The sequence below is a fragment of the Diospyros lotus genome, chromosome 10 (assembly GCF_014633365.1).
Source record: "Diospyros lotus cultivar Yz01 chromosome 10, ASM1463336v1, whole genome shotgun sequence".
Lineage (NCBI taxonomy): Eukaryota > Viridiplantae > Streptophyta > Magnoliopsida > Ericales > Ebenaceae > Diospyros > Diospyros lotus.
This window is the reverse complement of record NC_068347.1, coordinates 32,076,792-32,090,782: the sequence shown is the minus strand read 5'-3', so window position 1 is coordinate 32,090,782 and position 13,991 is coordinate 32,076,792. Positions and strand designations below refer to the sequence as shown.

Here is a 13,991-nt window from a genome sequence, read left to right as displayed (position 1 = left end):
CCCTCACTGTTACACCCGGAAGCTCCTTTTTGCCCATTTGAACCACCCAAGATGTATATATGCATATACAACATGCTCTGTTTCTGTTCGGCCACCCCACATTTGCAGATATATATATATTTATATACATACACACCCAAGTTGCTGGATGCCTGCCCCAAATGAACCCATTTACATTTATATTTACAGATACGTTCAAGCCAATGCCCTGCCCCAAGCAACCAATTTACATTCATATATAATATATATATATATATGTATACATATACACGTTCAAGCCACTGGAAACCATTTACATTCACTTATATATATATATATATACACATATTAGTACCCACTGTAAAGAAGTGAAGTCCAACCATTGTTCACATTTGGAAGCCATATGTCTATATATCCATACCCACTGGATGCTCCATGTAAACCCATTTAAAATTCTATATATATATATATATCTACACACGTCCAAGATAAGCTACTGGATGTCCAAGCAAACTCATATATACTATTAGAGTGCAATTCTATGTACATATTCAAGCCCACTTATATAAATACTCAAGCCCACCCACATAAATATTCAAGGTCCATATATATATTCCAAGCCATTCAATATATTAAAAGCCCATTGGAATGACCCTGCGTTGCACCTTATCCTTGGCCACATATTTCTATTATAATCATAATAGAAAATATCTTATATAGTTGGTGATGTTCTAAATTTTAATAGCTCAAGGTATATGTATAAATAATATACGTGTATATATATATGTGAATACTTGTTATGCACCCGGTAAATTATAAATCTTAGTAATCGATTTAATGAACTCTTGAATAAATTATTGTAGCGTGTGTACGCTTGATGTAAGCGAAAAGCTACTCAATAATGTGAATGTGAAGAAATTATTTGTATAAGTATGACAATAATTTGTGAGATGAAATTCCGTGGATTCTATATATATATATGGAAAGGAATGCATGATATGTTCCGTACATGTTTAACATGTGTATATTATGATACTTTGTATTATTTATCTTTGCGCACCTATTATTTTGCGCGGAAGGAAAGGGTACCCTAGAGCACCTGGCACGGGATGAGATGGCCATAGCCCGGCAGGTTGGCTCCATATTTATTTGTGAGTTTCTATTTACATGATGCACTTGGGCGTGTGTGAATTGATGGCTTGCGAGCCTATGAGATTTGATACTAACATTAATTTATATGCACATTTTCAAAATAGTACATGGTGGCATAATGCATTTAACTTGGAATTGATCAATTCTTAAATTGTGATACTTGTATACAATTGTTGAGTTCTGGATTACTCTCATTTTGGTGTCACCTTATTCTCGGTTCATGATCATTGTTTATTGTCCTAGAACTTGCTGAGCCTTGTGGCTCACTTGATCTTCTTTGCCATTCCAGGTAAAGGGAAAGCTATTATTGGGGGCGAGTCCAGTGGGACTAAGGCCTAAGGATAGTGGTGTACGGGGACGCGTCCTAACTTAAAGATCCTGTTTAGCATTTTGGTGAGACTTGAGATGAAATGACTCTTATTTTGTTAGTTAACATCAGAGTCTCTTATCTATTTTGTATGGCCGTTGAGCCCGAACTCTTGAGATATTGGAAGTGTAATTGAATCTTAACTTAGTTTCCGCTGCTAGTAACAAATTGAGTTGTATGTTTTATTATGATTTGTTCTATATCATCTCTGTGATGACCTCTTTTCGAATATCCTATGCTAGCGGGAATATTCGAGAGTGGGCCCTTACATAGGTGGATCTTGAACCCACGGTGAGTCCCCCATATCTTTTTTATTATTAAATATTTATGTATTGTTACATATAAATAAAATTAATTAAATAATAATAATTGAAAATTTTAAATATATATTTTATTAAATAAATAACTGAAAAATTCTTATTCAATGATTCTTATATTATTTTTCAATTGTAATAATAATTACAAATCTTAATTATAATAATAAATTTTCAACAATTAAATTATTATTATTTTTAAATAAATACTATTATTTTTAATAATTATTATTTTTTTAATAATTTAATAACTAGTTGAGTCTTGAACCCACTCTCGGTTCCCTCCCTTCATTTTTTTGTTATTAAATATATATATATATGTAACGATATTACATATATAATAAATAAAATGGATTAAATAAAAATAATTGAAAATTTGAAAAATATATGTATTATCAAATAATTAAAAAATTGTTATTCAATTATTATTAAAATAATTTTCTTGATCTTTTTTTTTTCTTTTCTTGGCCATGGGATTTTTCCAAATTATCCAATAGTCCCAAAAATAAATTATTGTTTAAAAATTATACTTGTATTTTTGGGTAAATTTTATAATCATTATATCAATTTAATCTAATGTTATTAGTAGTTAGAACACCTAATCATGTATTGGTTGTGTTTTATTATCATTCCATTGTTATTTATTGTGAATTATAAATTTAATTAAGCCAAAAAATGTAAAAATACATAATTTTTAATTGGGTAACTTTGAAAAATCACATGGACCAAAAAAAAAAATCAAAAAATCAATTTTTATTAAAAAATCAGGTTTTGTGGCTCCCACAAACCTCGATTTCTTTTATTAAAATAGGTTTTTTGATCTATTTTTTTTCTTTTCTTAGCCATGAGATTTTTCCAAGTTATCCAATAGTCCCAAAAATAAATTACTGTTTAAAAATTATACTTATATTTTTGGATAAATTTTATAATCATTACATCAATTTAATCCAATGTTATTAGTAGTTAGAACACTTAAACATATATTGATTGTGTGTGTTTTATTATCATTCAATTATTGTTTATTGTGAATTATAAATTCAATTAAACCAAAAAATGTAAAAAGACATCATTTTTTATTGGGTAACTTTGAAAAATCCCATGGAAAAAAAAATCAAAAAATCCATTTTTAATAAAAAATCAGGTTTCGTAGCCTCACAAAACTCGGGTCGGGTTTTGTGACCCCACAAAGCCCGATTTCTATTATTAAAATGGATGTTTTGATACTTTTTTTTTCTTTTCTTGGCCATGGGATTTTTCTAAGTTTCCAATAGTTCCAAAAATGAATTATTGTTTAAAATTTATACTTATATTTTAGGATAAATTTTATAATCATTACATCAATTTAATCCAATGTTGTTAGTAGTTAGAATACTTAATCATGTTTTGGTTGTGTTTTATTATCATTCCATTGTTATTTCTTGTGAATTATAAATTTAATCAAGTCAAAAAATGTAAAAATACATCATTTTTTATTGGGTAACTTCGAAAAAACCCATGGCCCAAAAAAAAAAAAGATCAAAAAATTCATTTTTATTAAAAAATCAGGTTTCGTGACCCCACAAAACCCGGCCTCACAAAACCCGGGCCGGGTTTTGTGGCCCCACAAAGCCCAATTTTTTTTTTATTAAAATGGTTATTTTGATCCTTTTTTTTTTCTTTTCTTGGCCATGGGATTTTTCTAAGTTATCCAATAGTCTCAAAAATAAATTATTGTTTAAAAATTATATTTGTATTTTTGGGTAAATTTTATAATCATTATATCAATTTAATCCAATGTTGTTAATAGTTAGAACACTTAATCATGTATTGGTTGTGTTTTATTATCATCCCATTGTTGTTTATTGTGAATTATAAATTCAATTAAGCCAAAAAATGTAAAAATACATCATTTTTTATTGGGTAACTTTGAAAAATCCCATGGCCAAAAAAAATAAAATCAAAAAATCCATTTTTATTAAAAAATCAAGTTTTGTGGCTCCACAAAGCCCGATTTATTTTATTAAAATAGTTTTTTTTATCCTTTTTTTTTTCTTGACCACGGGATTTTTCCAAGTTATCCAATAGTCTCAAAAATAAATTATTGTTTAAAAATTATACTGGTATTTTTGGGTAAATTTTATAATCATTACATCAATTTAATCCAATGTTTTTAGTAGTTAAAACACTTAATCATGTATTGTTTGTGTTTTATTATCATTCCATTGTTATTTCTTGTGAATTATAAATTTAATCAAGTCAAAAAATATAAAAATACATTATTTTTTATTGGGTAACTTTGAAAAATCCCATTGCCCCCCCTCCCCAAAAAAAAGATCAAAAAATTCATTTTTATTAAAACATCAGGTTTCCTGACCCCACAAAACCCGGCCCGTGTTTTGTGGCCTCACAAATCCCGATTTTTTTTATTAAAATGGTTATTTTGATCTTTTCTTTTCTTTTCTTAGCCACGGAATTTTTCTAAATTATTCAATAGTCTCAAAAATAAATTATTGTTTAAAAATTATACTTGTACTTTTGGGTAAATTTTATAATCATTACCTCAATTTAATCCAATATTGTCAGTAGTTAGAACACTTAATCATGTATTGGTTGTGTTTTATTATCATTCCATTGCTATTTCTTGTGAATTATAAATTTAATCAAGTCAAAAAATATAAAAATACATTATTTTTATTTGGTAACTTTGAAAAATCCCATGCCTCCCCAAAAAAGGATCAAAAAAATCATTTTTATTAAAAAATCAGGTTTCATGGCCCCATAAAGCCCAATTTTTTTTATTAAAATGGTTATTTTGATCTTTTCTTTTTCTTTTCTTAACCATGAAATTTTTCCAAGTTATCCAATAGTCCCAAAAATAAATTATTGTTTAAAGTTATACTTGTATTTTTGGGTAAATTTTATAATCATTAAATCAATTTAATCCAATGTTGTTAGTAGTTAGAACACTTAATTATGTATTGGTTGTGTTTTATTATAATCCCCTTGTTGTTTATTGTGAATTATAAATTCAATTAAGCAAAAAAAATATAAAAATACATCATTTTTTATTGGGTAACTTTGAAAAATCCCATGACCCCAAAAAAAAAAAAAATCAAAAAATTCATTTTTATTAAAAAATCAGGTTTTATGGCACCCACAAAGCCTGATTTCTTTTATTAAAATAGTTTTTCTTTTCTTTTCTTGGCCACAGGATTTTTCCACTTATCCAATAGTCTCAAAAATAAATTATTGTTTAAAAATTATACTTGTATTTTTTGATAAATTTTATAATCATTACATCAATTTAATCCAATGTTGTTAGTAGTTAAAACACTTAATCATGTATTGGTTGTGTTTTATTATCTTTCCATTGTTATTTCTTGTGAATTATAAATTTAATCAAGTCAAAAAATGTAAAAATACATTATTTTTTATTGAGTAACTTTGAAAAATCCCATGGCCCAAAAAAAAAAAAGATCAAAAAATCCATGTTTATTAAAAAATTAGGTTTTGTGGCCCCACAAAACCCGATGACGTTGTGCAATTTTGAAAAATTATTTTTTCATGGAAATCAGTATAGATTTGGAATAATATCTATCAAAATATATTTTATTTACAACCATAAAAATACTACACAGCCTTTATAAACAATGTGATCACAAAACAAAACAAATAGAAATGAAATCAATCCTTAGAAATTCAGTCAGTGAAATTGTTTGTTAGAGAGAAAAAATCTTGTTGAATGAGATTTCAATGAGGTCACTATGATTGATGAAAATTGTTAAATGACACAACAAGCAAAAAAATTGAATGTATAATGAATGATTGAGTTTGGATGGTTTGACAATAGAGAGAAAGAGAGTAACGTGAACGTTGGAAGATGAGAGAGAAGAGAAAGGCAATATGAAAGAGACAAAAGTATTTTAGTAAATGAAGATAAGGATAATATGGACTTTCTAATTTAAAATCTCATTAAGGGTATTTTAGGTATCTCACATAAAAGTGGCTATAGAATACAATTAGTTTGTTTGATTTGTTAACAACATTTTTTTACTAGAAAGTGGTTAAAAATAATTTTTTAAATTTCTTTTAGGTTATTTATGAATTTCTCTCCCTAACAAAACTTTACGACAATCAACATGGCAGCGAAGAGGGAACCAGATCGGCCATGGCAAGGAAGACCGATCGACTGATTGGTGGAGACGGCTGCACGAGGAAGGCGACCGCCAGACCAATCACTATCATCGCCACCGCCGTCGACTGCGCCCGCAGCCACCGTCGACCACACTTCTCGCCGTCAACCCCACCTCCATTAGTCGCCGACGCCGTCGCTGTTGTCGTCGTTACTGTGTTTGGTCGTTTTTTTCAACTAGATCTAGGCGACCTTTCATCTTCTCCGGTTGTCGTAGTAGCCGCCTCACAGTTTGCCCCCTTCGCCGGTAGTTTCTTCTTCGCCATCGCCGCCCCCATCGCTGATCGCCTCTTTCCTCGTTAGTCGCCTCTGTTTTGTTCGGTCAAGCTTCGTCTCCGTCGTCTCTGCCAGTCACCAGCAACTATCGCTTCCTCTATCGCCGTCGATCGATCTCGCATCACTGATCCTCTGGGCCTCATACTCATCGGCCGTCTGTCCCTCGTCGCCATCAATCGCTGCCCATCTAGCCCTTCATCTACCATTAACGAGCAAGCTGCCCAAATGAATGAGAGGATAATTTTGTAAATTAAGAAATAATGTGAGGGCAAAATTGACACTTGGAGAGATTCCTTTCATCTCTCACGCGCCTCAATTGCGCATTATTCCACATGCATTGTTGATGCGTGTTGACTGGATTATGAGCAACCTGAGTGGAAATTGTAAAAAATGTTTTTACCCCTATAAATAAATAGTTATAAAAAATAACCATTTTACCACTTTTGACCACAATTTTTGACTTTTCAACTCTTCACTTTAATTAAAAATTAAGAATAAAAATAAAAACAATAAATTATCAAACTACCCTCAATACAAAACAAACAAAAGGGTTAAATTTTTATTTTACCTTGCAGACAAATCCGAGAAACCCCTCATAATTATAATAATAAATTTTTAACTATTAAAATATTATTATTATTTCTCAATACTAATTTTTATTTTTTAATAATTTAATAATTGAGTGGGTCTTGAACCCACGATGGGTCTCCCATCTCTTTTTTCTTATTAAATATTTATGTATTATTACATATAAATAAAATTAATTAAATAATAATAATTGACCATTTTAAATATATATGTATTATTAAATAAATACTGAAAAATTGTTATTCAATGATTATTACTTTAATTATCAATTGTAATAATAATTACAAATCATAATTATAGTAATAAATTTTTAACTATTAATTTATTATTATTTTATAATAAATACTATTATTATTAATAATTTAATAACTAGTTGGGTCTCAAGACCACGGTTCCATCCCTTCATTTTTTTATTATTAAATATATATATATATGCAATAATATTACATATATAATAACTAAAATGGATTAAATAAAAATAATTGAAAAATTGAAATATATATGTATTATTAAATAATTGAAAATTTGTTATTAAATTACTATTATTTTATTTTTCAATTATAATAATAATTCTAAATCATAATTATAATAATAATTGTTCAACTATTAAATTATTATTATGTTTCAATAATAACTATTATTTTTTTATAATTTATTAACTAGATAACCGGGTTTGGCTGCCCACAAAACCCAATTTTTAATTAAAATAATTTTTTTAGTCTTTTCTTTTCTTTTCTTGGCCATAATATTTTTTCAAGTTATCCAATAGTCCCAAAAATAAATTATTGTTTAAAAATTATACTTTTATTTTTTGATAAATTTTATAATCATTACATCAATTTAATCTAATGTTGTTAGTAATTAGAACACTTAATCATATATTGATTGTGTTTTATTATAATTCTATTGTTGTTTATTGTGAATTATAAATTCAATTAAGTCACAAAAAAGTAAAAAGACATCATTTTTTATTGAGTAACTTTGAAAAATGACATGGCCCAAAAAAAAAAATTTTAAAAATCCATCTTTAGTAAAAAAGCAGGTTTTGTGGCCCCTACAAAACCTAATTTTTTATTAAAATAGTTTTTTTGATCTTTTTTTTTCATTTCTTAGCCATGAGATTTTTCCAAGTTATTCAATAATCTGAAAAATAAATTATTTTTTAAAAATTATACTTGTATTTTTGGGTAAATTTTATAATCATTACATTAATTTAATCTAATGTTGTTAATAGTTAGAACACTTAATCATATATTGGTTGTATTTTATTATCATTCCATTATTATTTATTGTGAATTATAAATTCAATTAACCCAAAAAATGTAAAAGGACATCATTTTCTATTGGATAACTTTGAAAAATTTCATGGCAAAAAAAAAATAAAACATTTTTATTAAAAAATCAAGTTTTGTGGCCCAACAAAACTCGATTTTTTTATTAAAATGATTTTTTTCATCCTCTTTTTGTTTTCTTTTCTTGCCATGGGATTTTTCCAACTTATCCAATAGTCCCAAAAATAAATTATTGTTTAAAAAATATACTTGTATTTTTGGGTAAATTTTGTAATCATTAAATCAATTTAATCCAATATTATTAGTAGTTAGAACACTTAATCATATATTGATTGTGTTTTATTATCATTCTATTATTGTTTATTGTGAATTATATATTCAATTAAGTCAAAAAATGTAAAAAGATATCATTTTCTTTTAGGTAACTTTGAAAAATGCCACGGCCAAAAAAATAAAAAAATACATTTTTATTAAAAAATCATGTTTTGTGGCCCCACAAAACTCGATTTTTTTATTAGAATGGTTTTTTTGATCATTTTTTTTTTCTTTTCTTAACCACTAGATTTTTCCAAGTTATCCGATAGTCCCAAAAATAAATTATTGTTTAAAAATTATACTTGTATTTTTGGGTAAATTTTATAATTATTACATCAATTTAATCCAATATTATTAGTAGTTAAAACACTTAATCATGTATTGGTTGTATTTTATTATCATTCTATTGTTGTTTATTATGAATTATAAATTCAATTAAGCCAAAAAAATTGTAAAAAGACATCATTTTCTATTTGGGTAACTTTGAAAAATGCCCTGGCCCAAAAAAAAAAATCAAAAAATTCATTTTTATTAAAAAATCAAGTTTTGTGGCCCCACAAAACCCAATTTTTTTATTAAAATGATTTTTTTTTCTTTTCTTGGCCATGGGATTTTTCAAATTATCCAATAGTTCCAAAAATAAATTATTGTTTAAAAATTATACTTGTATTTTTGGGTAAATTTTATAATCATTATATCAATTTAATCCAATGTTGTTAGTAGTTAAAACACTTAATCATATATTAGTTGTGTTTTATTATTATTCAATTGTTGTTTATTGTGAATTATAAATTCAATTAAACCAAAAAATATAAAAAGACATCATTTTCTATTAGATAACTTTTAAAAATCCCCTGGCCCAAAAATAAAAAAATAAAAAAATTCATTTTTATTAAAAAATCAGATTTTTTTATTAAAATGATTTTTTTTTATCCTTTTCTTTTCTTTTCTTAGCCATGTAATTTTTCCAAATTATCCAATAATCCCAAAAATAAATTATTATTTAAAAATTATACTTGTATTTTTGGGTAAATTTTATAATCATTACATCAATTTAATCCGATGTTGTTAGTAGTTAGAACACTTAATTATGTATCGATTGTGTTTTATTATCGTTCCATTGTTGTTTATTGTGAATTATAAATTCAATTAAGCCAAAAAATGTAAAAAGACATCATTTTTTATCGGGAACTTTGAAAAATCCCATGCCCCCCCCAAAAAAAGAAGGATAAAAAAATCCATTTTTATTAAAAAAATTAGGTTTTGTGCCCTCACAAAACATGATTTTTTTTATTAAAATGGTTTTTTTTATCCTTTTTTTTTTCTTTTCCTGGCCATAGGATTTTTCCAAGTTATCCAATAGTCCGAGAAATAAATTATTGTTTAAAAATTTTACTTGTATTTTTGGATAAATTTTATAATCATTACATCAATTTAATATGATGTTGTTAGTAGTTAGAACACTTAATCATATATTGATTGTGTTTTATTATTATTCCATTGTTGTTTATTGTGAATTATAAATTCAATTAAGTCAAAAAATGTAAAAAGACATCTTTTTCTATTGGATAACTTTGAAAAATCCCATTGCCAAAAAAAAAAAAAGATGAAAAAATCTATTTTTATTAAAAAATCAAGTTTTGTGGCCCCACAAAACTCGTTGACGTGTTGCAATTTTGAAAAATTATTTTTTCATGGAAATCAGTATAGATTTGCAATAATATCTATCAAAATATATTCTATTCAAAACCACAATCATACTACACAGCCTTTATAAGCAATGTGATCACAAAAAAAATAAAATAAAAATGAAATCAATTCTTAGAGATTCGGTCGTTGAAATTGTTTGTTTGAGAGAAAAAATCTTGTTGAATGGGATTTTAATGAAGTCACTATGATTGATGAATATTTTTAAATGACCCAACAAGCAAAAAAATTGAATATATGATGAATGATTGAGTTTGAATGGTTTGACAATAAAGAGAAAGACAATAACGTGAACATTAGAAGATGAGAGAGAAGAGAAAGACAATATGAAAGAGATAATGGTATTTGGTAAATGAAGATAAGGATAATGTGGGCTTTCCAATTTAAAATCTCATTAAAGATATTTTAGATATCTCACATAAAAGTGGCTATTGAGTGCAATTAGTTTGTTTGATTTGTCAAAAATATTTTTTTACTAGAAAGTGGTTTAAATTAATTTTCTAAATGTTTTTTGGGTTATTTATGAATTTCTCCCGCTAGCTGATGGATCTAAAATTAGAGGTTGAGAGAGCTGATGGGTTTAAAATTAGAAGTTGAGTGGCCATATAGATTACTCTTTTAATTGCATTCATAGGCACCCATTCCCAAATCCTTACCTGTGTTTCTGGTACTTGCTTATATTCAGATTTCCAAATAATACTTGGAAATTAACAATATTTGTTAAGGCTAGTCATGTTTTCTGACTAGATTTTAGCAATGGATTGTGTGATGAATGTTGAAGTCAAAAAAGGGCATCCCCCCTTTGCCCCCCTTTTTTGACAATTGTGAAAGAAGAAAACTAAAGGAGAGAAAAAGGAGAGAGGAATTGGAGGCGGCACATGGGCAGCTTTGAATAAGCTGTACATGTAACGTTGAAGTCAAAAAGGGACATCCTTTTTTGACAATCCCTTTTTGACAATTGTGAAAGAAGAAAATCAAAGTTAAAAAGGGGGCTTCCCTTTTTAACAATTGTGGAAGAAGAAAACTAAAGGAAAGAAAAATGAGAGAAGAATTGGAGGCGGCGCATGGGCAGCTTTGAATAAGCTGTACATGCGACGCCGAAGTCAAGACCCTTTTTGACAATTGTGAAAGAAGAAAACCGAAGTCAAAAAAGGACATCCATTTTTGACAATTGTGAAAGAAGAAAACTAAAGGAAAGAAAAATGAGAGAAGAATTGGAGGCGGCACATGGGCAGCTTTCAACAAGTTGTCCATCCGACACCGAAGTCAAAAAGGGCACACCTTTTTGACAATTGAGCTTTGAACAAGTTGTCCATCCCACACCGAAGTCAAAAAGGGCATCCCGTTTTGACAATTGAGCTTAGAACAAGTTGTCCATCCGACACCGAAGTCAAAAAGGGCACCCCTTTTTGACAATTGTGAAAGAAGAAAACTAAAGAAAAGAAAAAGGAGAGAAGAATTGGAGACGCCTGCACATGGGCAGCTTAAGCTGCCCATGCGATCCCACCCATGCTGTTCAACGCGTCTAATACGAGTTGGGAAGGATATAAATTCCCAAACTCATTTGTTTCTGTTCTCATTCCCAATATCTTAGGTTGGGTTTGATTGTAAGAGTGAAATTTGAGTGAAAAAAAAATGAATTTTAAAAAATTAAATTATAGAAAAAATAAATTTCTGAAAATTAGAAGTTTAAGTTGTTTGATTGGTATAATTTTTTACTTGATAAATTATATTATTTTTCATCTTTTGGTGTTTGATTAGTAATATTTTTTATAGAATCTGATTATTTTTTTGGCATTTCGTATTTGATAGATATTATTTTTTGTAAAAAATAACATATTTTTTATAAAATTTAATACTAAAAATATATTAAAAAACATTAAATCCTATTAAAAAAAAAACATTCACCATAGATTGTTAAGGGAATTGTGTATCTAGCATTATCCTTATTGCAAAAAGATGAAATTGAAAAAGCAGCAAGTCAGTATTGGCAAGCTAGACTTGAACAATTTATTCATTCTAATTTTTGATTGGGTTTCATGCACATGGGTGGTCTTCTTCCTCCCAATTTTCTCCAGTGCATTGGATGCACAACAGATGGTGAATAGCTCTCTCTCTCCTCATCTTCTCTCTCTCTTACGTTAATTTTCAATGCCCTGGAAGCGTTGTTCGTCCTTTTTCCTTCTTCCCGATTTTGTACACCCTCTGTTTTGTCCTTCTTTTTCCTTCTTGTTCCATTGTCTATTAAATCCACTGCAAATATATATGTGATATATATATATATATATATGTAAAGCAGCAAGGCGCACAACTTCTCCTTTCTCTTGGCCTCGGCCCGACTCTCTCGCTTGCTACTTCAATTGCCTAGAAAATCAGAGCTCCTCGCCCCCTCCCCCCAAAGGAATTTGATTTCCTTAATTTGAAAGAAAAACCCATCACGTGAGCAAAAGTGGAAAAATGGGTTCCTGAAAAAAAATAATTATCAAACACTGCACAACTAGAAAATTGGGTGGAAAATATGCCTTTTCCTTAAATAAAATGGCTATCAAACAGGCTTTAGTGTGAGAAAAGAAATAAATAATTAGAAATATTAAAAATATTTTTTATTTTATTTTTAATAGAGATTGGATAAAAATTATAAACTTTTTATTATTTTTTATAATAATTTTTTTATTTTTATCCGTAATTTTTATCTTAATTTATTTAAATAAATTTCACGTAAAATTTATGTGTTTAATTTTTATTATTATTATTATTATTATTTTTTCAAATTTTTAACTATAACTTTCCTCTAATTCCGTGTTATTTTACAACAATGAATTAGATTCATACCCTAATTCATTTGCCTACATTCTTCATGCATGATGGAATTCTGACTTGCACTAACTTACTGCCATGACGTAATACATTAGAAAGAATTGGTGATATTCAGGCAGTATCATATTCTTCTTGTTGGCCTTATTTGTTTGATTTTCTGCTCAGTTAGGTTTTTGTGTTTCATTTCATGGGCACTTACTAAAGATCCCGTCATATGTTGTTGGCGTATGCTATATGCTTGTTGTTTACTGCAGATAAGGCTGGAGTCATTGTCAATCCGAAGGGTGGTGAAATGAAAGGTAAGGTCCTCCTATTAAGAACTATTTTATCTGGACTGCTTCCGTATTTTTGTTTTATGCTTATTGTAGAGGAGAAAGCAGTATATAAAGTTAGAGCAGATTCCCTATTGTCTTCTCGTGTTTCCTCTACATTCTTGTTATATGATTTCTGGTGTATAGTCAGACATGCTGAATCAAACTGGCTCCATGGATGTGTTATATTATCTACTCGTAAACTAAAATGAGCGTTTTTTTTTTTTTTTTTTTTCTTGGGGCCCAAGTTTTGGATGCGGTGTTGTCTTTTGAAGAATGTGGTCTGTTAAATGTGGTTGTAGGCATGACTAACTGCTTCATGCATGGTGGTTTCAGGCTCTGCTAACACCGGTCCCATTGGCAAGGAGTGTGCCGATCTGTGGCCAAGGATTGCTAGTGCAGCCAATGCTATAGTCTAGCTAGTCCAAGTTCTCACTTGGTGTTGTTGAAGTTCTCTATATTAAGAATTTAGACTTGTTTTCTTGAATTTGTTTAGGCGTTTGATTTACTAATGACGTTGAAAATTCTGTTCCCCAATCAGAAAATGACATCCCAATGACTGCGCAGTTAACACTTTGTGTCCTCCGTTTTGATTTTGAAATGTTTGAAATTGGGTTTTAAACATCAAGTCATCTGTTGAAGATGGGTCATATTCCTTTTCTATTAATGATTTACATTTGGGATATCAGGTTGGTATGGGCA

The 13,991-nt window shown here is 28.4% G+C and overlaps 1 protein-coding gene across 1 annotated transcript in view; it reads left to right on the top strand.

Moving 5' to 3' along the window:
• The window catches only part of LOC127811552 (protein NRT1/ PTR FAMILY 5.2-like), a 50,903-nt gene extending 36,912 nt beyond the window's left edge, over window positions 1–13,991 (top strand). The window contains exons 3-4 of the transcript XR_008025724.1: window positions 13,233–13,277; window positions 13,626–13,991. The gene's annotated coding sequence lies outside the window, so the exon portion shown is untranslated. The remainder of the gene's footprint in view (window positions 1–13,232; window positions 13,278–13,625) is intronic.